The sequence below is a fragment of the Schistocerca cancellata genome, chromosome 1, assembly GCF_023864275.1.
Source record: "Schistocerca cancellata isolate TAMUIC-IGC-003103 chromosome 1, iqSchCanc2.1, whole genome shotgun sequence".
Classification (NCBI taxonomy): domain Eukaryota; kingdom Metazoa; phylum Arthropoda; class Insecta; order Orthoptera; family Acrididae; genus Schistocerca; species Schistocerca cancellata.
In genome coordinates this window covers 1,227,750,593-1,227,777,500 of record NC_064626.1, presented here as the reverse complement: position 1 = coordinate 1,227,777,500, position 26,908 = coordinate 1,227,750,593, and positions in this window count along the sequence as shown.

The following is a 26,908-nucleotide window of genomic DNA, read 5'->3' as shown; positions in this document are numbered from 1 at the left end:
TCATCATCGTCCCTACAGCCCGGATCGCATGTGTTTGATCTAATAAAGGATCCATTGCGCGGGAAGCAGTATGTAGATGATGTGGAGGTTGTTGATGCAGCGACCAGTAGAGTGTTACCATGCTGGCGTACAGACCCTCCCAGTAAGATGGTTCAAACGGCTCTGAGCACTATGGGACTTAACATCTGAGGTCATCAGTCTCCTAGAACTACTGAAACCTAACTAACCTAAGGACATCTCACACAGCCATGCCCGAGGCAGGATTCGAACCTGCAACCATAGCAGTGGCGCAGTTCCGGACTGAAGTGCCTAGAACCGCTGGCACAGTAAGGTCTCGTAAGGCCAACACAGTGTGCGGAGATTGTAGCCAAGAGAGTGGGAAACAATATGGTGTATTGGACTCCTGAAAAAAATGTTGAATTACTTACTGAACGCCCCTCGTGATATAGATAATCTAGGACGTTAGGTCAGGAACAGAATGTTCCGTTATTAAATTTTAACTCCAGCCTTAAGTCTGATAATTCGTTCTTTCTGAAATACAAAAACTTCTCGATCTGCATCTACATCCACACACATATTCCGGAAGCCACCGAATGGTGTGTGGCAGAGAGTATATATACCACAACTGGTCATTTCCGTTCCTATTCCACTAGCAAATGAAGCTAGTACCAGCTCTGGTTTCTGTTATCTTCGTAATCCTTGCGCAAAATATGCTTTCTGCAATAATAGTGGGAATACTTCTTCCATAAATTTTCTCTAGTGTTCAGCCAAGAGAACGTCGTCTTCCTTCAAGTATTTTCCATTTGATTTCACGAATCGTCACCGTAATACTCGCGTGCTGATCGAATCTACTGGTAACAAATCTAACAGCCTGCCTCTGAACTGCTGTATCTGGTAGAGTTCCTCAAAGTTCGAGAAGTATTCAAGAATCTGGCACACAAGTGTTCTGTACGCGGCCTCCTTTCTATATGAGCTACTCTTCATTAAACTCTATTGATAACGTTTCGCCTTCCTTAAAAAGCTCCTTAGAGGCTCGTTCCCTTTCATACTGCTTTGCAACGTTACTCCAAGGCATTTAATCGCTGTCGCTGTGTCAAGCAGCACCCTACTATGTTTTACTATAGTTTTTCTGCTAATCTGCATTAACTTTCATGTTTCTACATTTAGAGCACGCTGTCATTCAACACACGAAACGGAATATCTGTCAAAGTCAACCTATAGTCACTCAACAATGATGTTTTCCCGTATACTACAGCGTCATCAGCATATAGTTGCAGACTGCTGCACACCGTGCCGGCCGCGATGGTCTAGCGGTTCTGGCGCTGCAGTCCGGAACTGCGGGACTGCTACGGTCGCAGGTTCGAATCCTGCCTCGGGCATGGGTGTGTGTGATGTCCTTAGGTTAATTAGGTTTAAGTAGTTCTAAGTTCTCGGGGACTTATGACCTAAGATGTTGAGTCCCTTAGTGCTCAGAGCCATTTTGCTGCACATCGTACTCATCCGATCACGTATGTACATAGGGAACAAAAGCGGTCCTCTCGTGATGATATTCTTCTCTATTAGGAACATCCAGCGTCGAGAATAGCGTATAGGCTAATACTACATACGTTTTCCAGCCATTACTTACCTGGGAGCCTATCCATTACGCTCGGACTTAGGATAACAGTCTGCAACGTGGAACTATGTCAAATGTTTTCAGGAAATATATGAATCTGGAATCAGCTTGTTGCTCTTCATCCATCGTTCGCATGACGCCGTGCGAGGAAAGGGTACGTGGAGTTTCGCACGATCGACAGCTACCACGTTGTTCTCTCGGTCTCGATCCTGAGACCGTTTTCATGCTGTTGTTCAGTCCTCTCCCTTTTCAGTGACCCTCACCATGTCATCCTTTTGTGAAAAGCATTCTACCAGGCCGTCGAAATTCAATTCGGTTATCGACAGCCTTGTCAAATTTCGGTTATGGACAACCGTGTAAAATTCTGTCAAGGTATAGCCAAGGCTGCGGGATGGCGAAACCGCGTTTCCAGTCATGTGTCTTTGAATCTATCATTTACCACTGTATTCCCTGCCATTCCCATGCCTAAAACATGACATATTCCTACTACCTGGTCTCTACAGTTACAGTGGAGTAGTTCAGGCATGGTGACAGACTAAGGGCTGAGGAGTGTAGTACAATTCTGTTAAATTAAGAGTTGACTATAGACTCAATTATACATGAAAATGTACTAGTAAAGAAGCTCATATGAGTGAATCAGGTATAAGCACACCGAAATATTTCGTAAAAATGTCTAGATACAAGGTAGCTATGCTGGAGTAGCTATGCTGGACCAAGAAACAATGCTTGGGCAATCAAGAAAAAACACATACTTACATACTTAGAACATACAAAACCAAGAAATGAAACGTATCTCAGATGAGTGGACTAGGGTCAATGTTACGTAAGTGCAAATGGAATAATAAGCAACAAAAACCACATAAAACCAAATACATTTGCTGTACACATCGTCATAACATCTTAACCATCTGTTTCCCGACCTAACGCCATACATGTTGAAAGTATCCAACCAAAATTATATCCTTTTATTCTGTGAAAGTATCAGTGATAAGATTGTTCTAAATTAATTATTCAGCAAATCTGCATCTGACTGCGTCTGTGAACTTCTTTCTTGCACTCCTCCATTTTGCCAGAAGTGCAACATGTATTTGACTCAGCAATCAAGTCTAACAGAATAATGCCGTTTATGCACTGGCATTAAGATGGTACTGAAAAATTAGCTGTTGGCCCTGATGTTTACTTGGTTCTTTCATTGGTGGGTAACTTTAGTTTACTACTCATTTTCATATTCAGCACAAGCAAAGAATGTGGATTAGGATCCAGGCTGTTAGATTTAAACACAATGTTGATCTCAATATATACATTGTTAAATTTTTAAGTCATACACAAAACCTACTATTTCAAACATTTTCGTAGCACGAATCACTCTTACAAAAAATTTTACAAAACGCTTACTGCGTCAAACCTTGAACGTACCGTACAAATCCTAACTCTGAACATTATCTAACAAAATCCAATTTGGAATGATTGTATATCCTCTCTCATTTACGTGCTCAAGTTTGGTCAGGGGCAGCGACCTACCTTAACGCTGTGACCACATGTCTGCTTCCTCCGGGTACCTACCTGCGACTCCCCGGTTTTTTACTGCCCGCGCCCGGCTCTCTTAACCGTCAAAGAAGCTCCTGCTCAAAGATATTATACTCGTTCCACCTTGCGGTTGGCAACTACCGACTATTTTCTGGAGCTACCCTGATCAGACATCAGCACATACCTTTCAATGTGAAGCGAGAACAGAGAACCATGATGGTAGAACGTTCACATCATAACCCATATGCCATCCCATTCACTCCTGAAGTCATTTTACTGGCTCTAGGTTTTGATGGCTTACATACAGAATTCATCCTGCGCTATGGTAAAATTTAATAATGGCAACGCCAACATACGGAATGGACGAAAATCGTTGGCATCCTGAAACCAGGTAAACTCAAAAACAAACCTCATAACTATCATCCTGTTGCCTTTTTGAGTATGATGAACAGCTTACTTTAGAGAATGCTGTATAACACACTACGTATCGAGATAATTGGAAAGATTCCATTTGAACAGGCCGAATTCCGACCTAACCGTAGCTGTGTGGGTCAATTGCTTTCACTGATAACTTACATATAACCTGGCTTCTAGAAACAACTAAAGACTTATGCGGTATTTATTGAAGTTTCTGCCGTTTATGATACCGTGTGGAAGCAAGGTGTTGTCGATCATCTGTCTTGTTTAATACCTGCAGAAAAATAGCAAAACTTCCTAACAATAGCCTGACTGACAAACCACTTCAAGGGACTATAGAAAACATCACCAGTGACCAGAAGACCCTCAATAATGGACTACCTCAAGGCTTAGTTCTAGCTCCTCTACTATTTAGCTTGTACATTGTAGATATGCCACTCAGTTCACAAGATTTGGTTATGCTGATGACTCGGCAATAGCTACAGAGCACAAACCAACTGAGGTCATCTCTAATATATTAACAAATGGTCTAATTAAAATGGGATAGTACTTTCCTAAATGGGAACATCGACTGACTCTAACAAAACTGAATCCATTTGCTTTCTCGTAAGTAATATCGTAACCAACTGAGAACAGGAACATGTTCTTTGGGGGTAACCGCCTCACCCTTAACAAATATCCATATTACCTGACATTTAAACAAGATCTAAAAGACTGCTGTTAAATTAAGGTTGGGTAACAATATTCAGCACAATTCAAGTGATACAACATGAGATTCAACAGCTTCGACCCATGATCATCTGCCCACTGCCTAGTCTAGCGCTGTCTCGATAAACTACAGCCCCACACATCTCGTAGACACTCACATAAATGAAACAGTGCGGATTGTTACTGGAGCAATCATTTCCACTCCAATATTCCAGCTATGAGCCCTGAGTGGCATTCCACCATCTGACCTGAGCAGAAAGAATATACTTCTGAGGGAATGAAAGAAAATCTTAAGCAACAAGCAGCTGCCAATTCATAATGACATAACTGCTGGCAAAATCAACAGACTCCGCTCCAAACATCCTCCACTCAGAACAGCTATCAATCTGGCGGACCATAACTTCAATCTCCACAAAGCTTGGAGGCAAGAGTGATACAATAATACTCCACCATAGCTCCACAGCATTCTCCCTAGCAACAAAACACTGGAGGAACTTGTTCTGCACCAGAGGACATGGAGTACACGTAACAATATCCGGACCAACGATAGCAAATGCTGTGGGGAAGGACTGAAGAGTGCAACCTGTGGCACTCCAAGACAGACTGTCAGACACATAGTGAAAGAGTGCCCTGAGACTTTGTACACTGGATATTACACTGACATCTTGGACACTACATCAGTTTATATACATTATGTATATAATATGTCTGTAAATTTGTAAATCATGTACATATTGCATCATATGGTGTGTGCATTTGAAAACTGATGTGTAATTGCCATACGATTAATAATAAAGTAATAATAATAACAATAATAATAATAATAGTGAGAGAGCAGCATTACGCAATAACCGGACAATCAGAAGCCGCCCAAGGGCCATATAATGCACCCATAGCAACGGTTGTGACATCTCGAGGGTTGGATTCCCTCAACTTCCAAATCAGAGGATTACGCCGGCTGGGGGCATTGACGGTTTTGGAAAAGCCCCTTGCTGCTGCCGTCTGTCTGCCGGCCGCCGCCGTCCGCCCCTCCACCCATCAGCAGCCACAGCCGCCGCCCGCTGCTGGCCGCCGCTGCCGCCGCCGCCAGCACCGCCACGTTTCGGTGTTCGTCACCGCCATCGCCGCCGCCGAGTGTATTAGTTCCTTTCCCACTTTGGCGACTCCTGTCGCCAAGGTACAACGCATTCCATCATGGACACCCACTCGGACACCATAATTTACGCCTCCCCATCCCCTTCACCCACCGTTACCTTGTGGAGTGCCTCCTCTAGGCTTCATCCGTCTGCTCCAAACCCTTCCTCACAGTCTCCTCCCCTTCTACGTCCTCCACATAACTGTATCCCACCTGTATGTTGCCCCTGCTCCTGCTCCTGTTGCTGACCCACCTCCCACTGCTATCACCCTCCAGGAAGACATCCCCACCTCCCCACCCTCCCTGCTACAACTTCTCCTGCTTCCCCTGCCAGTGCCACCGCCTGTTGCGCCACAGTCGCCACCACAGAGCGCCTCACCTCCCTTCACAGTGCTGCCTCACAAGAGGGGACACTGCCTCCCACTACCTCCCAATCCATCCAGTCCCTTACCCCTCCTCCCAGATCACAACCACAAATAAACCTCCCAAGCGCCCAAGTGGCGACCTCATCTCCACCTCCTCCTCCAAAAAGCTACTGTCTACCCTTCTGATTCCCCGTTGGACACCACCCCTCCTCCCACCTCACCCGCCCTGCCCCATATACCTTCATCCTTGCCAACGCTAGTCCTAAATTACTGGATGCTTGCACCCTCACCCTCGAAATCTGTAAGTACTTCCCGAGTACAGCCATTACCCAACTTATCCCCCATAGAGACTCTGTTCTCATCAAATCACCCTCTCCCTCTTTCCACATTGATTTTCCCTGGCACCTTCCTCACATCACCTTTGGCCCCCATATGTGCCTCACCCCTTTCCTTACCTGATCCTCTCCTCATCAGCCCCAGCCCCCTCATCATCCACCAACTCTCACTGCTGTGATCACAAAACTCAGGCATGACCACCCCCCCACCCCCACCCTGTAAATCCACTCAGCCCACTGTATTTACAACTACTCTGGCCCTACCTTCCTCATGCATGTCTTTACCATGTTTGCTTCCTCCATAGATCACCTCCTCACTCAGATAACCCTGATTTTCAACACCACCCCCTATTGACCTGACCCATTCCCCTCCTCAATCCTACTGTTGCCAATACTGTCTGCTCTACAATGACCACCTCACCCAAAACCATAAGAACCCGCCACCTGCCACCATTGTAAAACCTCCCACTTCCTTAAACAGTGTCCTAACCTCGCCTCTCCTCCTTCCTGCAACACCTGCAGCGAACCCCACCCCACCTACTCCTACAAATGCAAAGCTAAACCCTATCCCACCAACCCTGAGCTCACTGTCCCTGATTGCCCATCGACCAGCCCATCCACCCCAACAATTCCCTCTGCCTTTGCCCTGCAGCTGAAGACATCATCCAGGTCCTGATCATTGTCCTGCAGAATGTCCAGCCCTTCCAATGCCCCCACACCCTCCAGAATATCTCCCTTTCCACCTGCTCAGTTTTCCAGTTGAATACCTGAGCCACTTACTCCCACAACTATGCCCACTCTACCTTCATTCGCCCAGACACACTTGTTTAAACCCCCCCTCTCCTCCTGCCCCACTCCCCTCCCCCCTTCCACCTCTTGGCACGTCAACAGTGTTGTCTTCTCTACCTAAACATTCACTCCCTCCCTCCCAACAAATATCTCTTAAAGCAAACCCTGTCCAAGCACCTGGTCGCCTCCTTCATCCTTAATGAAATCTTCCTCCAATCTCCACATCTCTCACTAAATCCTTCACATGAGGTGGGGTCACTATTGGCCACCTCAAGCATCTCCTGCCTGGCCACAACCCCTGATCAATGACCCAACTGAACACTTCTTCAGCATCTTTTTTCCCTCCCTTATCATTACCTGTGCCTCTATCTATATCCTTCCTGCAGCTTCTCTCCCCTACAACTTCATTTCCCTTGTTGACTGTACCTCCTCTAACTATGTGATTACCGCTGACCTCAACATCTACAGCCATGACCATTCCAAACATCAGGGGTGGCAGCAGTTCGTTTCCACTCTCCATATTGACCTTGTTCCTCTCCCACAGCACACCCATCCTGAAAGTAGCTCCATCCCAGATGTCATAATCGCTTCCCCCAACCTCCTTGGTCACATCACTGCAGATCGCACTGGTAGTGGCCACCTCCCTGTCCTTCTCACCATCTCCTCTGCCCATGGCCCCCCTCCAGCCTCCAGCCCTGCTGCTCCTCCATGATTACTGTTGCACTGACTGGGATGCATACTGGGAATCCATTGCCTCCCAGGTCGAAAGCCACACCCCTTACCTTTCACCATCCCACTGTCATCCATGCCTCTTCCTTTCTCCAGAAGACCATGACAGTTGCTGTGGAGGCCCACATTCCTACCAAAGTCATACACTCTCATCCGAATGCTGTGTCGTCCTCAACTTAGGATACAGATAGGAGGGGCATATGGTCAGCACACCGCTCTCCTGGTCATTATGATGGTTCTCTTTGACCGGAGGCATTACTATTCTGTCGAGTAGCTCCTCAGTTGGCATCACAAGGCTTAGTGTACTCCGAAAAATGGCAACAGCACATTTCGTCCCAGATGGTCACCCTTTCAAGGGTCGGCCACGCCCAACAGCGTTTAACTTCAGTGATCTGATGGGAACCAGCATATCCACTGCAGCAAGGCCGTTGCCATCCAGTGTATTTTAAGTGCCCCCAACGCCAACTGCATTGCTTACTGTGTTTTTATATCGCCATTTTTCTGCCCCTTTTTATGTATAAGTTCTCATTAATATTTTTTGTCCTGCCACTCGGCTGAAGAGTGGCAGATTGTGCCACTGCCAGCCCTCCCCTGCCATGTCGAGCTGGGGAATGAAATTACAATAAAGGAAAAAAAACCTTTGACAGTCACTTTTCTTCTGACAAAGACGATGGATATAATCGTCAAAAGCTTAAAGTTTTGCCCTGAATAATTGATGTGTCATTAACTGTTACTCCAACTGACGATTAATCATTTATACATGCTTCAGGTGCCTGTACCGCTAAGTTAAACTGTCTGAACGTGGCACCATAATGGTCGGACCTTGTGGTCTCGAGGCAATTGCAGCAGCTAGGGAAACACCCTCTAGACAGCAGATGAAATCACTTCTCACTGGGGCCTACGAGAAGGACAGGCTGTGGTGCGTACATCACAGCAGGTGACAATGGAGGTCTGATGAGTGCCAGCAGCCATCTCCAGCACGGAGCGACTAACTATTTCTGACTAGTTTAACAATTCTTGACTGTGCATTTAAATGCATGCGAGCTCTCGTTATGACTTTTAGTGGGTACCTCTTCAGTTACATATCGATTTGCTGTGGGCCTGCATGGAGCCGAGTTTTCCCAGTGTGAAGAGCAAGTCAAGTCATGTGACGTCTCAAGTTCGTTGTGGGTCCCGTATTTCTAGTGGGCCCTAGGTCTCACAGGATAGCTTGAGCTCATACTTAGAGAAGAACAAAGCACACATGCAGGATATCAGAGACTGTAAAGTATTTTGTGCGAAAATTTGGGATACTATGCAGTTACAGATCTTTCGAAATTAGATCTTTCAAACTTCCGCAATCATAATTTGCTATAGCCGATAGTTTCCCCCCACCCCCCACCCCACCCCGCCCCATTTCCCTACTTCGGCCGCCCAATGCCCGAGCGCGACAAACTGACGAACAGAGTCCTCCCATTCATCAGATGCTGAGGGCTACGGAAGAGAGGAGGGAAGTAGATACAGCTGCCCATTGTGTTTTGAAATTTAGTTCGAGGATACATGTTATTGGTTGCGAAATTTAGTAAGTAATGTGAATACATAATTCGTCAAAATCATACGCATAAACATTCTATGTTTTTTTAATAATAAGCCCGTACTGGCTTTCGGCAGCTACACATGTGACCCAAAATCGAAATGAATAAACCTAAAAACTTAAGAATTACTATGAAATGGCGTTAATGATTTTAGATCTACAATTTCTAATCATGCCTATGACGTTGAAGTATACCGCGACTCCTGAAAATATGATGTTAATAATTAAACAGCGCTACCCTACTTCTTTAATGGTGCACTCATTCGTTTCATTCATGTACAACATTTGTGAATCGACCCTTGAAGTTATACAAATGAAAGAGCTGCCTGGCATCAGCTCCAGGGCACACTCCCCGCACTTTGACATAGAGAACAAAGCATGTAGTCACCGTTCAAATAGTATATCAAAAATCTCTCATTCATTCCACTGTACTGCACTTAGCGCTCGGGCATTAAGCGGCTGCAGTGGGACGATGCGAGTAACAAACAGTCGGTGCGCATTGAAATGCGAAAACTGTACTTTCAGAAGGTAGTAACTGCGTACTGTCAGAATTATGGCCCAAATTTTCGTGCAGAATCGATTGCTGGGGCTGTGTTTTCGTGTCAGTGAGGCTGAGGTCTTGCTGTGCAGGTCACTTAAAACCTCTGATTCGAAGAAAACGGTCGACTGTGCAGAGGGTTGTACCTTCCAGAGCCAGTCTAACTGTTCTCATTTCCGCAGCTTGGAGCAGGCAAACAGAAACTGAGGTTTTCTAACACCCAGAAGTGCATCTCTGTCACCTCTCTGATGTATTCATGTGCTAAGGACCGTTGAAACTCAGCGCAAAGGGCTGCCTTACGAGGCAAATGGCCGTCTTGGAGAAAATTATTGACACCTGGACTAACTGGAATCACGATCAGCGAAAATTATGGACACTCTTCCTCTACCCCGGCTTTACTGCTTATTTTGTATCTCTCATTCGGTTTTAAAACATAAAATGGCACTAATCGTATTATACTTGTAGTTAGTTAATATTGATCCCAACCTACGAAGACCTGTTAATCACTAATTAACGTAATTATAACGTGGCAGAAAGGAATGAAATGATCATATGGCACCTCTAGCCGGAAGATTTCGTCTGGGGTACTTCGGGCGCCTGCTGCAAGGTTTGAAGACTTAGAGAAAAGTTGTCACAATGTCATCTGGAACACTGTATTCGAAATTTTGAAGGCAGCAGGGGTAAAATACAGGAAACGTTGCCGTTTCGGCAACTTGCTTGTAGACTCATCTGTTGTGACGACAATAATTTGCCACCCGTTCTGAGGGTAACATGACAGTATGTCACGAACAATCCGCCTTATACCCTGATTTACACCAACGATCATTTCGTTCCAGCCTTGTTTGAAATACGTTTCAAACAATGACTCATATTGTAAAATGTGCCCAACCACCCATTCTCTTCAAGTCATGGGGTCCTAATGAGGCACTGTGCCTCCTTGATTCGTGGCACGACTCAATTCCTTCTCCACTCACTCTATCTGATCTCGATACTGGTCCGTGACAGAACATAATATGAAAGGCTTGTGCTAGTCCATCTCTGTACAGTTCTCCGTATTTCATACCCTTATACAGCTCTGTTAAAACACAGTTTTTAATGGATCGCTTTCCGGGGTGAAGGTTTATGTTTTTGTACGTTACCAGCTGTTTATTATCATAGGAAGATGTTTTTTCTTGAGCAACCTTTACTAATACGACTTCGTTGCCACATCTTTCTGCATCTATACTGCTTCCGAAATATCAAAATTTGTCGACCTATTCTACTGTCTTTTATAAAATTGGTATATTGTGTATGCTCACTTGCAGTCCATACATCAGTTTTATTTTTTTCCTTTTCAAACTAGGACTACCATCTACAACATTTCAGTTACAATAAGCACCCTATTTTATAGCTGTTCGCAATGAGTGACCACTGCTATGGTATCCGTGCACATTTCCATGTTCATTATCTCTAGATGGAAACTGCTCTGACACCGAGATAAACGTCTTTCTCTCTTTCTCTCTTCAATCCACAAATGAAATACCACTGGTGACAATGAGTGACCCTGTCTCACTCGTGTCCTGACTGTGCTCTCTTGTACCGTTCTCTCGGTACGTACTAAGCCAGTTTGTTTCGTATAAGCCACACTTAAGGAAATTAATAAATGGTTACCAGTGTTAGTCGAAAACTTCTAATACAAGGAGTCACCCTCGATGTGCCAGTGCGCCTAAAGACGAGGCAGTGTACTAAACAGAAGTTACGGGCAACCTCTTGTCCTTGAAGTAGGCCACTGCCTTAAAAGTGGAGGGAATCTGCAATGATTAACGTCATGAGATTCAGACGTCAATGATAACCTCTGGATCTAAGAAACATTATATCATTACTGAATAATATCTATTATACAATCACAGGGCTGTCACACTGAAATGTCCTCTGTCGTATATGTACAGTACTGCCCTTTTTTGCCTTTTTTTCAAATTTTATTGACTCACAATCATTGTAAACGTACATACACTTTATCCTGGTGCTTCACCGTACACAATATGGGGTCATTCCCGATTTCCCACATTTGTTGCTCCCAGTTGGTAGCTGCAGGTATTATATTTTATCTAAACGTCTCTGTGCTTTATCCCGATGTTTAATTACCAACGTCACTGAAATACTTAAGTTAGCGAGGAGCTGGGAGTGTAAAGAGCCAGGCCTCAAACATTTGATACTTCATCCAGAATACATGTTTTACTAACAGTTTTATGAAAAGTTCTTACGAATTTCTTTTTGAGATTGAAATTGGACAAATTTTGGAAAACAAAAGAAAATTACTAATTAATCAGTAATAAGTTAAATTTAACCAATATTCAATTATGATTTGCAAGCGGGGCGTTCTGTCGAACTTAATTGAAAATTATTTCAACGGGATACAGTCTGAAAATTCAATCACTACTAGAACACACTGAAAATTTTCCGTTACCACATGTTGTTGTTGTTGTTGTTGTTGTTGTTGTTGTTGTGGTCTTCAGGCTCAGAATGCGGCTTATCAACCCATTCCTTGTTTTAGTCATATTGTGCCACTAATTTCTTTTCTCCCCAGTTCTATCCAGTACCTCGTTATTTGTTGCGTGACCTACCCATCCAATATTCAGCATTCTTCTGTAGCACCACACTTCAGAAGCTTCTATTCTCTTTTTGTCTAAACTGTTTATCATCCATGTTTCACTACCGTACAAGGCTACACTACAGTCAAATACCTTCAGAAAATACTTCCGAACACTTAAATCTATATTCGATGTTACCAAATTTCTCTTCTTCAGAAACGCTTTCTTGCCATTGCCAGCCTACACTTTATATCGTCTCTACTTCGGCCATTATCAGTTATTCTGGTGCCCAAGTAGCAAAACTTATTTACTACTTTCCGTGTCGTATTTCCTAATCTAATTTCCTAACCATCGCCTGATTTAATTTGACTAAATTCGATATCCTCGTTTTGCTTTCGTTGACGTTCATTGAATATTCTCGTTTCAAGACACTGACCATTCCGTTCAACTATTCTTCCAAGTCTTTTTCTGTCTCTGACAGAACTACAGTGTCACTGGCAAATCTCCAAGTTTTTATTTCTTCTCCTTTGACTTTAATTCCTACCCACATTTTTCTTTGGTTTCCTACACTCCTTGTTGAATGTACATATAGAATAACTTCGGAGAAAGGCTATAACCCCGTTTCACTCCCTTCTCAACCACTTCTTTCCTTTCATGCTCCTCGACTCTTCTAACTGCCGTCTGGTTTCTGAGAAGTTGTAAATAACCTTTCGCTTCCTGTATTTTACCCCTGCTGCCTTCAAAATTTCGAATACAGTGTTCCAGTTGACATTGTGAAAACTTTTCTCTACGTCTTCAAATGCTATAAGCGTAGGTTTTTCTTTTCCTTAACCTATCTTCTAAGAGACGTCTAGGGTCAGTAATGGTTCTCGTATTCTTACATTTTTCTGGAATCCAAACTAATCTTCCCTAAGGTCAACTTCTACCGGTTTTCCATTCTTTTATAAAGGATTCGTGTTAGAATTCAGCAACTGTGACTTATGAAGTTCGTTAAAATTCACACCTGTCACAACCTGTTTTCTTTGAAACTGGGGTTTTTATATCCTTCATGACGTCTGAGGGTATTTCTGCTGTCCTATAAATCTTTGACACCAGACTGAAGCGTTTCGTCATGGCTGGTTCTCTCAGGCTATCTGTACCCGTAGCTGGATGGAATGTTGTCTACCGCCGAGACCTTGTTTCGACTGAAACATTTTAGTGTGCTGTCAAACACTTCTTGTAGTTTCACATCCGCTATCTCACCTTCATATACGTCGTCTTCTATTTCTATAACACTGCCTCATCTCCCTTGTATAGACCCTCTATATACTCCCTCCACCTTCTAGCTTCCCTTCTTTGCTTAGGACTGATTTTCCATCTGAGCTCTTGTCATAATACGGCTGCTTCTCTTTACTCCAAGGGTCTCTTTAATTTTTCTGTAGGTGGTATCTATCTTCCCCGAGTGTATTTGTTGTTGTTGTTGTTGTTGTTGTTGTCTTCAGTCCTGAGACTGGTTTGATGCAGCTCTCCATGCTACTCTATCCTGTGCAAGCTTCTTCATCTCCCAGTACCTACTGCAACCTACATCCTTCTGAATCTGCTTAGTGTATTCATCTCTTGGTCTCCCCCTACGATTTTTACCCTCCACGCTGCCTTCCAATACTAAATTGGTGATCCCTTGATGCCTCAGAACATGTCCTGCCAACCGATCCCTTCTTCTGGTCAAGTTGTGCCACAAACTTCTCTTCTCCCCAATCCTATTCAATACTTCCTCATTAGTTATGTGATCTACCCATCTAATCTGATTTATGTTTCTAAATCGTTACATTTGTCCACTAGATAATTTTGCTGAACCATTTTGCACTTCTTGTAAAACTCCTTTTTTAGGCGTTTGTTATGTCTTTCACTGGTTCATCTGCTGCCTTTTTAAGTCTTCTCCTTTAATCATTTAAATTCAAAATCTCCTTTGTTATCCAAGGATTTCTACAACGCCTTGTCTTTTTACCTATTTGGTCTTCTGCACCCTTCACTATTTCATCTCTGAAAGCAATCCATTCGTCTTCATCTGTATCCCTTTCCCGTGTTCTAGTCAATGGTTACTTAATGCTCGTCCTGAAACCCTGAACAACCTCTCGTTCTTTCAGTTTATCCAGGTCCCGTCTCTTTAATTTCCGGCCTTTTTAAATTTCTTTAGTTCTTAAACAATAAATTGTGGTCTAAGTTCACATATGCCACTTGAAATGTTTTACAATTTAAAACCTTGTTCCGAATTCTCAGTTTTACCATTATATAATCATTCTGAAACCTTCCAGTGTCACCAGGGCTCTTCCACATACACAGTCTTCTTTCATGGTTCGTAGCGATGACTAAATTATGCTCTGTGTAAAATTCTGCATCTTTCATTCCTTTCCCACAGTCAATAATCACCTACTATTTTTACTTCTCCTCCTTTTGCTACTAGCGAATTCCTGTCTCCCATAGCAATCATATTTCGCGTTCCTGAATTGACAGTATATTGCCACTCACTCACTCGAGATAATATTTGATTTCAGAAATTTCTCATAACGTCCATGTTCCACATGACTACACAGAAGGGAAGCGCTCCCTAAAATTATGCAAATTTTAGGGGAGTGATAATGTCGTGCAAACGGAAACGCCTTTCTGAATGATGAATAACAGGTGTGTCCCAACCCAGCATGAAAATATGGGTACCACATGATACAAAGATATGTTAATGACAGGAGATATCTTCTGTCTATAACAGAAACACATGGGCAGTGTAACAATCAGGTTTATTAACGTAAAGTATCAACTCCCGAGCTATCAACCGAATAAGTGAATGAACAGTTAATAAATGGAGAAAGCAATAGCCTTGGCACAGATATATGTGCACGATAAATGTACTCATGGCAATGAATCGCGGTTATGGCCGAATGCAATTTTTGGAAATTTGTGGTAAGTTCCCATGGGACAAAAGTGATGAGGTCATCGGTTCCTAGGCTTACTCACTACTTATTCAAACTTAAACTAACTTACGACTAAGTACAACACACACACACACACACACACACACCCTTGCCCGAGGGAGGACTCGAACCTCGGGGAGAGCCGCACGAACCGTGGCAAGGCGCCCAAGACCACGCGGCTGGCCAACTGCAGGAATGGTTAATGATTGAAGAAGGAGCACAGAAAAATAAGTATCGATACTAGAAAAATATCCAAAGTGCATGTCACAAGCAACTACACTCCTGGAAATGGAAAAAAGAACACATTGACACCGGTGTGTCAGACCCACCATACTTGCTCCGGACACTGCGAGAGGGCTGTACAAGCAATGATCACACGCACGGCACAGCGGACACACCAGGAACCGCGGTGTTGGCCGTCGAATGGCGCTAGCTGCGCAGCATTTGTGCACCGCCGCCGTCAGTATCAGCCAGTTTGCCGTGGCATACGGAGCTCCATCGCAGTCTTTAACACTGGTAGCATGCCGCGACAGCGTGGACGTGAACCGTATGTGCAGCTGACGGACTTTGAGCGAGGGTGTATAGTGGGCATGCGGGAGGCCGGGTGGACGTACCGCCGAATTGCTCAACACGTGGGGCGTGACGTCTCCACAGTACATCGATGTTGTCGCCAGTGGTCGGCGGAAGGTGCACGTGCCCGTCGACCTGGGACCGGACCGCAGCGACGCACGGATGCACGCCAAGACCGTAGGATCCTACGCAGTGCCGTAGGGGCCGCACCGCCACTTCCCAGCAAATTAGGGACACTGTTGCTCCTGGGGTATCGGCGAGGACCATTCGCAACCGTCTCCATGAAGCTGGGCTACGGTCCCGCACACCGTTAGGCCGTCTTCCGCTCACGCCCCAACATCGTGCAGCCCGCCTCCAGTGGTGTCGCGACAGGCGTGAATGGAGGGACGAATGGAGACGTGTCGTCTTCAGCGATGAGAGTCGCTTCTGCCTTGGTGCCAATGATGGTCGTATGCGTGTTTGGCGCCGTGCAGGTGAGCGCCACAATCAGGACTGCATACGACCGAGGCACACAGGGCCAACTACCCGGCATCATGGTGTGCGGAGCGATCTCCTACACTGGCCGTACACCACTGGTGATCGTCGAGGGGACACTGAATAGTGCACGGTACATCCAAACCGTCATCGAACCCATCGTTCTACCATTCCTAGACCGGCAAGGGAACTTGCTGTTCCAACAGGACAATGCACGTCCGCATGTATCCCGTGCCACCCAACGTGCTCTAGAAGGTGTAAGTCAACTACCCTGGTCAGCAAGATCTCCGGATCTGTCCCCCATTGAGCATGTTTGGGACTGGATGAAGCGTCGTCTCACGCGGTCTGCACGTCCAGCACGAACGCTGGTCCAACTGAGGCGCCAGGTGGAAATGGCATGGCAAGCCGTTCCACAGGACTACATCCGGCATCTCTACGATCGTCTCCATGGGAGAATAGCAGCCTGCATTGCTGCGAAAGGTGGATATACACTGTACTAGTGCCGACATTGTGCATGCTCTGTTGCCTGTGTCTATGTGCCTGTGGTTCTGTCAGTGTGATCATGTGATGTATCTGACCCCAGGAATGTGTCAATAAGGTTTCCCCTTCGTGGGACAATGAATTCACGGTGTTCTTATTTCAATTTCCAGGAGTGTATGTGGCATCGAAACTTTGAAGCTGTGGACCTGGCTTCGATTGTAGCTGACTAGCCTCGCGCCCCTACAGAGCCGGTGATTTCAGTGCCGGCCCATTCTTACCACACTCATGCAACTTGAATGCAGAAGGCAGCGCCAGTAACGGCTGCAGATTCCAAGTTCAGTTCACCCTGTGTGCGCAGTACTAACGTGGAGACACTATTCTATACGATAGCATGACCTGTGTGGCAGCACGTCTTTACTGTTTTGTCGTTGACACTTAACGGTTCAGTTCCTTAACTCTATGAAAATTGGCTGTTTCTGATAGAGCAGGAATCCCGCCGGCCTTTGGTGGCAACATTCTGAGTTCCATCCAATAATAATCTAGAAGTAAGATAAAACAAACTCCTATTGCTGCGAACGTCTTTATTATTAACCAATAGCGTTGTGATATGTGATGGAGACCAAGCAATCTCTCGCACTTAGTGGTACTATTCTGACGCTGGCAAGTAGAACCGCTTACACTTAGGCATGGACGATAACGGACGTGCTGTACAGAAAAATAACTCCATAAACCAATCAGGAACTCCTATTCTTGGGAATTTCCTTATTATTAACCAATAGTGTTGTGATGTGTGATGGACACCAGGCAACCTCTCGCACTTCGTGATGCTATTCTGAAGCTGGCAAGTAGAACCGCTTACACTTAGGCATGCACGATAAAGGACGTGCTGTACAGAAAAATAATTCCATAAAATAATCAGGAACACCATTTCAAAAGATTAAACCTAACTTTCTTGTGTAGTGTGGATGTCGAAGCTCATCAGAAAGGCTACACTTGTCTAAGATTTACATTTTTCTAGTAGTATTCTCCGATTTTTGTTCTTTGTTTTGCAGATAGCCCTGTGATTCAAATGGGGTGCATGGGCGGGCGAAGCGAATCCTGTTCTCGGCTGCCTTCACAGTGAGCTAGGCCTCGACTATAACATGCCTATGATGCTTCTCCCTGTTCCTTTAAGTAAACTCCTATCTCGTCCCTGTCAGCTTGGCAGCTTTCAGTGCAGCAGAAAAATAACAAGCTCTAACCGTAATAAAACAGATTGGTGTAGAAGAGGAAGTAAGTTGGACAGTCACTGGTAGTACTGAATATTTTCGCCAGTTATGAAGCAGCGTAAAGCCAACCATTCACAGCCTGATGAGACTGCACCGCCCCCCACCCTCCCTCCCTCGCCCCAACCATTCCACCACCCACTAAGCCCATCGGCCGCAACACATTTAGCTTTGTGTGGAAGATTCTGTATCGGTTGGGTCCATGGTCCTGGTACATTGGCTCTAATGGTTCACTGCTACCTGCTGGTGCTGTCTACTGTCACCCCACACTCTGCCCTGGTCCCTTCTGTTTTGGATTGATGAAAGCTGCCACATGACTGGGTGCACGTAGAGTCTGCCATGCAGTCAGGCAGGTCAGCCACCCACTCACCAGAGGGGATCAGTGGACTGGTCAGCTAGTGAATGGTTGGCTTATGACTGTGACTACTTTGACCATAGGGGATGAGCATATATTTACATGAAATATGTTGCACGGCAGTTTGGCGGAAAACTGCAAGGTATCAGTGGTAACTGACTAAAAGAGAGCAGATGCAGCATGGCTGTTTGCACGGATTTCCCCTGCCCAGATGCAAAGCAGGCCCTTGCTTAGCCACAGGCAAAGGGGATGTACAGGGTGAGTCAAGGTGATGTTACAAACATTCATATATGATGTATGAATGCAGGGTCTCGGGCGATAACATTGAATAAAATGTTCTAAGGTTTCCAACCGCGTCAATTGCTTAAAACTACACGAGATTTCGGCCAAGCACTCCTTGGCCAATAAAAATTGCGGCAAACACCCTGAATAGAGACGGTAGCTTGCAGCTCAGCGCTGCGTGGGATCCAGCGATCGTGACGTTCAAGAGGGCACATCGAACGCCGACTCAAAACATGCCCACATATGGCAATGTCACGGGCACCAGTGACGTCACAGCCGGCAGCTAGCGTATATAAGGGCGTACCAACAGCCCACTGGCAGTCATAACACTTGACAATGGCCAAGGAGTGCTTGGCCGAAAGCTCGTGTAGTCTTAAGCAATTGACGCGGTTGGAAACCCGAGAACATTTTATTCAATGCTGTCGCCGCGAGACTCTGCATTCATACATTACGTACCTCTACGGGTAGAAAATGTGGCGCAGTGTAAAACGTCTCGGAAAGCTGCAAGTCAAGAAGGCAAATTTGTTAAGTTCGCAAGCCTTTCTACTGCGCTGCCGCGACGAGAAGACCATTCCACGATTTGCTATGGTGTCCCATCATATCAACATCGCTGTCCCCAGGAGGATATTTCGTCGTGCCAGCTTTGCATTATTACGAGCAAGGATTCACAACACAAGGCAGTAGCTGGATGCAAATGGACGTGCTCTTATGGCCACGCACGTGTAGTTATCAGGAACACTCACAGCTTTGAGCTGGGATTGGGTCGACGCTGCAACGGTTTCTCAACAGACGTCAGCACAGAAACGAACTACAGAGAAGCAGAAAGGAAAGTTCGGCCGCCTTTCGCAACAACAACATGGTGCGGACCACAGATCTTCAGAACGCACCGTCATCAACTACACGGCGAGAGATACAGACCCGGGTGCAATATCGGCATTTACGAAAGGACTTAATTTCGCACCTTCACCGCGGGACATTCCTGTCCTTGCATAATAATAAGCGGTGTTGAACAGGGAGTCCACTGGCTCCCACATGAAACAGCGGACGAAATACGGCGAGAAACCAGCCGTATATTGACAAAGGCGAAGTTACCAGTATCCAACTTGACCAGGGCTGAGCGCAACAGCCTTAGAGCACTACGTAATGATGAAAGCATTGTGGTACTTCCCGCTGACAAGGGCAATGCCGCCGCAATTATGGAATTCGAGGACTGTGATACGAAGATCTACTGAACGAAGATACTTATCGGAAGCTCCCATGCGACCCGACACCAAGAATAGTAAGAAAAACATCAGAACTTCTTAAGCGATCTTCGGTGGAAGACAGTGTGGTTAAGAATCTTCTCCCACAGACGCCTAGACCACCTACTGCTTGTGGTTTACCGAAGATACAAAGGACGGGACGCCATTTCGCCTTATTGTTTCCACAATAGGTTCTCAAACATTCAAGCTCGTCAAGCTTGGTCAAGCTCCTCGCTCCACATGTGGGACACTGCGAACATGATATAAAAATCTCAGCAGAATTTATCAGCAGAATCAACCGTCTACGCCTTAATGAGGACGATATTATGGTCAGTTTTGATGTAGTGGCACTGTTTACGATTGTGCCTATCAAAGATGCTTTGGCCCTAATTTCCCGGTACTTTGTAAGTTACGTGGTCGAGCTATTTAGGCACACTCTTACGTCCTCCTATTTCGAGTACAACGGCCAGTATTACAATCAGACAGACGACGAAGCAATGGGCAGCCCGTTGGCTCCAGCTGTTGCAAACCTCTTAATGGAGAATTCTGAGGATATTGCCATACATACTGCGCCACTGAAGCCGAAGTGTTTCTTTCGATACGTTGAAGACACTTTCGTCATTTGGCCACACGGACGCGAGAAATTAGACGGGTTTTTGGAACACCTCAATGGCATCAACAGTAATATCCAGTTCACCATGGAGGTGGAAAAAGATAATGCATTGCACTTCCTCGACGTCCTCGTCCACCGTAAACGAAATGGGTGCCTTAGCCATTGCGTCTACAGGAAACCCATCCCCACAGACCTGTACCTGCCCGCCAGCAGCCATCATCATCCAGCACAGAATCGCACAGTATTACAAACATTGGTGCATCGTGCAAGACTAATATAAGACGACGACAACCTGCCCCACGAACTAAGCCATCTACGTAAATTTTTCAGGAATAACGGTTACGGTGCCCATCAAGTGAAAGAAGTTATTTCTGGGAAATATCAGAATAAGACCACCGACAAATAGCAGGAAAAGGAACTTGCTTTCTTCCCATTCTGTGGCTCTCTGTCGGGCAAGATAAGCAGCCTGTTGAAAACACACAAGATCAAATCCATCTTCAGGCCTCCAACGAAAATCCGTCAATTACTGAGACCAGTTAAAGACGCAGTAGGTCTCAGAACACCTGGAGTCTACGAAATACCTTGTGAGTGTGGCCAGAAGTACATCGGACAAACAGTGCGCACTGTGGAATAACGCAGGAAAGAACATGAGAGGTATTATCGCCTACGCTATCCAGAGAAATCTGCGTTAGCTGAGCATGCGTTAGAAATCGGTAATCACATAAAATTTGACGATACCTCTGTCGTGGCTCGCACTAACGGCTTCTGGGACAGTTGAATAAACGAAGCTATTGAAATAAAAATTACCGCAAACACTCTGAATAGAGGCGGTGACTTGCAGCTCAGCGCTGCGTGGGATCCAGCGATCGCGCGGTTGAAGAGGGCACATCGAACGCCGACTCAAAACATGCCCATATATGGCAATGTCACGGGCACCAGTGACGTCACAGCCGGCAGGAAGCGTATATAAGGGCGCACCAACAGCCCACTGGCAGTCATAACACTTGACAATGGCCAAGGAGTGCTTGGCCGAAAGCTCGTGTAGTTTTAATCAATTGACGCGGCTGGAAACCGGAAAACATTTTATTCATTCATACATGATGAAAATGGATAAAAGTATGAATTGAAGGTAAGGGATTATAGTCCAGAAACGACTGAGTTGAAAGGCATAAGCGAACCTGTACGGAAGTTTTGTCTTAGCTTCAGGCAGTGCTCAGACGAAAGACGTCAACTACCGAATCATGATCATGACGTACAGAATTCCCACTGAAACTCCAGAATACCCCCAAATGATTTCCCTTTTTTGATTGACTACTAATGGGGTACGAAACTTGATGTCAGAGAGCTTGAAAATCAAGAGTCTACAGTACAGTAACGAAGGCACAAGTTTCGCTTGCTGCTACATTTACAAGCTCTTTTCATAATGGCGACCCCTAGCGTCAATGTGGGAATGATATCATCACACAAAGTCCCATCCAATATCATCAGTGTGTTTTGAACAGTGTCGTAGAGTGCGAGAATTCTTGCTAGGAGAACCTCTTCAGTCACAACAGGTTTCTTGTACACAAGACTTTTCTCATGGCCCTATTATAACAAATCAGTTGAGGAGAGACAAGCTGAACATGTTGACCACGAAACAGGACCTCCTCCGCCTATCCAATTTTCAGGGAATGTATGATTCAGGTGTTTACGATCCCTCACTCTAAAGTGAGATGGCGCTCTATGGTGTTGGAACCACATCCAGGGACGAATAAGAAGTAGAATATGATTCAGGAATGTGAGTAACGTGTCCCTGCTAAACATAGTGTGCTCTGGGTTATTTAAGCTGCGATCAAGAAGAAATGGTCCTAGTACATAACTACTGATACGCCTGCACACTGTTTTAGTGATAATATGTGCTGATGGCTCTTCACAACTGTAGCTTGTCGCTTCTCGTCGGTCCAAATATGGCTACTGCAGCTATTTAGCGTTCGGTCTCTGTTAAACAGGCTTCACGCATTGAAAGCACGTATGCAGGAAAGTGGGGATCTACTGTAAGGTATGGAAGAACCATTGGTTGAACACATCACAAGGTCCGAAGTTGGTTGGTTGATTGGTTTGAGGAAGAAGACCAGACAGCGAGGTCATCGGTCTCATTGGGTTAGGGAAGGACGGGGAAGGAAGTCGGCCGTGCCCTTTGAAAGGAACCATCCCGGCATTTGCCTGGAGCGATTTAGGGAAATCACGGAAAACCTAAATCAGGATGGCCAGACGCGGGATTGAACCGTCGTCCTCCCGAATGCGAGTCCAGTGTCTAACCACTGCGCCACCTCGCTCGGTCAAGGTCCGAAGTCAGCAGGGGTCAACACATGTGCTTTCTGTTGATGATAGTGCTGTAGCTGCATTTCCCGTAACACTAACCACACATTATATTGCGAAACATCGATTTCATGTGAAGCTGATTACAGGTGCCCCATCCACTAGCGTAAGCACTGCGTCTCGTAAATTATGGGTCAGTGCATTTCGTCGTCGTCCTCGGTCGTTGTACTGTGGTACTAATTGTCCTGTTTCACTTCATTGGTAGAGCTGTCTTTGACATACTGTATGTGTCTTCCACGCAGGTATTGCGCCCTGTACAACATTTCTTCCTCTGTTTCGTCGATTTGCTTACGCCGGCCGGAGTAGCCGAGCGGTTAAAGGCGCTGCAGTCTGGAACTGCACGACCGCTACGGCCGCAGGTTCAAATCCTGCCTCGGGCATGGATGTGTGTGATGTCCTTAGGTTAGTTAGGTTTAAGTAGTTCTAAGTTCTAGGGGACTTATGACCACAGCAGTTGAGTCCCATAGTGCTCAGAGCCATTTGAACCATTTTTTGATTTGCTTACCCAGACATGAGGATCATGTCTGTAAGTTCCGTCAGCAGGTAGAATTTAATTCGGTTGGAGCTGACCGACATTAGTACCTCAGCTTGTAAACACAGATTTCATTCTACTACGGTACAGAGAGTATACACCAGGACTGCTCATGTCAAGACACAGAGGGCCATCTGCATTGGATGAGATGAGTTATTATCCCAATCTCTCCACCTCAGATCTCATTAGCACTCTCTACCCTATAATCTTAGCAACAACAGTACTGGTAAATGTATACCACTGTCAGAGATGTACGAAGGATTTTCGCTTCCAATATTCGACACGGAGGTTTTCGGGCCAGGGTAACTTACATAAAATTAATTCATTTGACCTTGTCCATTGTGCCTGAATGTTTGTAACAGCATCACGAAATCGCCTTGGATAGCGCTTTCGATTGAATACCAAAACGGTGCAGTGCCAATCATTATTAGGAGCGGAGTCCGGAATACGAGCGGAGTTGATTGCTCGATACCGCCAGCAATATTACATATTCCAATAACCTGCCGGACGACACGGTGGTCGCCGTGATAAGAGCCCCGAGGTCAGCTCCAGCCATAAAGCGAGCTTCTCGGCGGGCAGCTGTCGCCCCCTTAAGCGGCGTGTAGCCCTTAGGAGACGCCAGCCCGCCAGCCGCCCCTTATCTGGACGGCTTCCGCCCGTGACCGGTTTACGGCGCCGACCAGCAGATAACGGGCCGCGTTATTGGGTTTGCCAGTTTAAGTGCTGCCGTCTACCGGGCAAGGTCTCGCCGCCCGACCGCACCGTCCACTATCGACTTCTCACGGCTCCCAACTAGTCGCCATTTCCGCTTCCCTTCAGTAGCGCCAACGAAGTGCCGCCTGACCTGTGTTGACAACTTTCGTGGTGAGCCACTGTGCTGATCAGTGGAGTAGGTCATACACTGAAGCGCCAAAGAAACTGGTATAGGCATGCGTATTCAAATATACAGACATGTATACAGGCAGAACACGCCGCTGCGGTTGACACAGCTTGTATAAGGTAACAAGTGTCTGACGAAGTTGTTAGATCGATCGATTATTGCTGCTAAAATAGCGGGTTATCAGGATTTAAGTGAGTTTGAACGTGGTGTTATAGCCAGTGCACAGCATCTCCGAGGTAGGGATGAAGTGGGGATTTTCCCGTACACCGTTTCACTAGTGAACCGTGAATATCAGGAATCCGGTTAAACATCAAATCTTCGGCATTGCTGTGGCCGGAAAAAGATCCTGCAAGAACGGGACCAACGACGACTGAAGAGAATCGTTCAACGTGACAGAAGTGCAACACTTCCGCAAATTGATGCAGATTTCAATGCTGGGCCATCAACAAGTATCAGCGTGCGAACCATTCAACGAAACGTCATCGAGATGGGCTTTCGGAGTAAAGAATACTCGTGTACCCTTCATGACTGGACGACACAAAGCTTTGAGCCTCGCCTGGGCCTGTCAACACCGACAGTGCTCTGTTGATGACTGGAAACAATTTCACTAGTCGGACAAATCTCGTTTCAAATTGTATCGACGTGTACGTGTATGGAGACAACGTCATGAATCCATGGACTCTGCATGTCTTCAGGGGACTGTTCAAGCTGGTGGAGGCTATGTAATGGTATGCGACGTGTGCAGCTCCAGTGATATGGAACCCCTGATACGTCCAGATATGACTGAGGTAGGTGACACGTTCGTAAGCACCTATTCACCTGCATCCATTCATGTCCATTGCGCATTCCGGTCGATTTGGGCAATTCCAGCAGGGCAATGCGACACTCCACCCCAAACGTCCAGAATTGCTACAGAGCGTCTCCAGGAACACGCTTCTGAGTTTGAACACTTCCTCTGGCCACCGGATTACCTAGACATGCGCTTCATACCTGGCATGCCTTGCAACGTGCTGTTCAGAAGAGATCTCCAACCCCTACTACTTTTACAGATTTGTGGACAGCCCTATATGATTAATGGTGTCAGTTTCCTCAGGCACTACTTCAGACATTATTCGAGTCAATGCCACGTCGTGTTGCGGCACGTCTGCGTGCTCGCAAGGGCCCTACACGTGTTAGGCAGGTGTACCAGTTTCTTTGGCTCTTCAGTGTTAAAACTCAGCAGTTGCAAACCGCTTGCTGTACACGTTTTGTGCCTGCAAAAGGACGGGGAATGATTCGGTAACCCCAGTCTGAACTACAGATCTTTCCTGGCAGGAAGAAGAGCAAGGACTGTTACGTGATGGTGTACTTTATTATAATTGTCGGAGACGAGGACTGGCGAGGTACGAACACGAGCGGGGTGAAGGCGGGCTGTTTTAAAACTTGTCTCAGTGCCCTTCATCAGCCAGAGGTTTACATCTTTATTTTATTTATTGTACATAACTTATATTTTTGAATACATGCTATACATAATATTGGTTTTTGTTTTGGTTCATTAACATATAAATAAGTGATTGGTAACATTATAGATTAAAATAATTGAAATATAAATAAAAATATAAATAAAAATAGATAATTGATGTGTCATTGAGTAATGGTTTACTTTTTTTTCCCTGCTATCTTGTGCAGGAGTGTTATGTGTTGTGGTGTTCGTACGTTTGTCTTTTCGCTTACTTCTACGTTACAGGTTCTCCTTTCCTGTTACATGCAGTTGTCCTCTATATGTAACTTCAAAATATGAGAAAATTTTTCTTTGTAATTATGACTGTGCAATTATTTTCAGCAATTCCAAGTTGAAGATACACGTGCACAACAGATCTGTACATTGAATACATACAGGGTGATTGTAAATTAATTACCTAAAAGCTACAGTAATTAACGAAGGACATGTACTTATTTGAAACAGTTTAATATCATTTATGAAACTGATGATACATCAAGTTTCTTTCTACACACGTTCCATGTGGCTTCGTCTTATTACTCAGTAAATATCCCATCTATAAGAAATTTCCATCCCCATGCTTGAAAGTATGTCAGGATCTACCACTGCCAGCACAAACTGATGTGTTTGCAATGATCGATGACAGTTGCAGGAAGTGGACAGATGAACACCTTATCCTTAAGATATATCCACAAAGAAAAGTCTAAGTGCCTAAGATGAGGAGATCTTGGTGACCAAGCTATATTCCACCTCATCGAACCCAAATAGGACCAGTATAAGATGCGTAAAGTTGAGGGGGCCCATCTTTGGAAAATGAGTAGATATGCTCTTGAGGATCTGGCATTACGTAGTTCTTCAACATTTCTAGATATGTAATTCCAGTGAAACTGGGCTCTTGGAAAAAAATGGTTGCCACAGTTTGATTGATATAATGCAGCTAAGCTGTTCACTTTCGACGGGTCTCGTGTATGTTCCAAAACGTAAGTTGTTTTTGTGTACCCAGTCCACACCTTGTAGCGGTTAACGTTACTTCTATGGAGGAAAATGACGTCATCACAGAACGCTGTGTTTGCAACAAAACTGTCATCATTTTATATTCTGTTCATCATCTCCCAACAGAATTAATACCGTC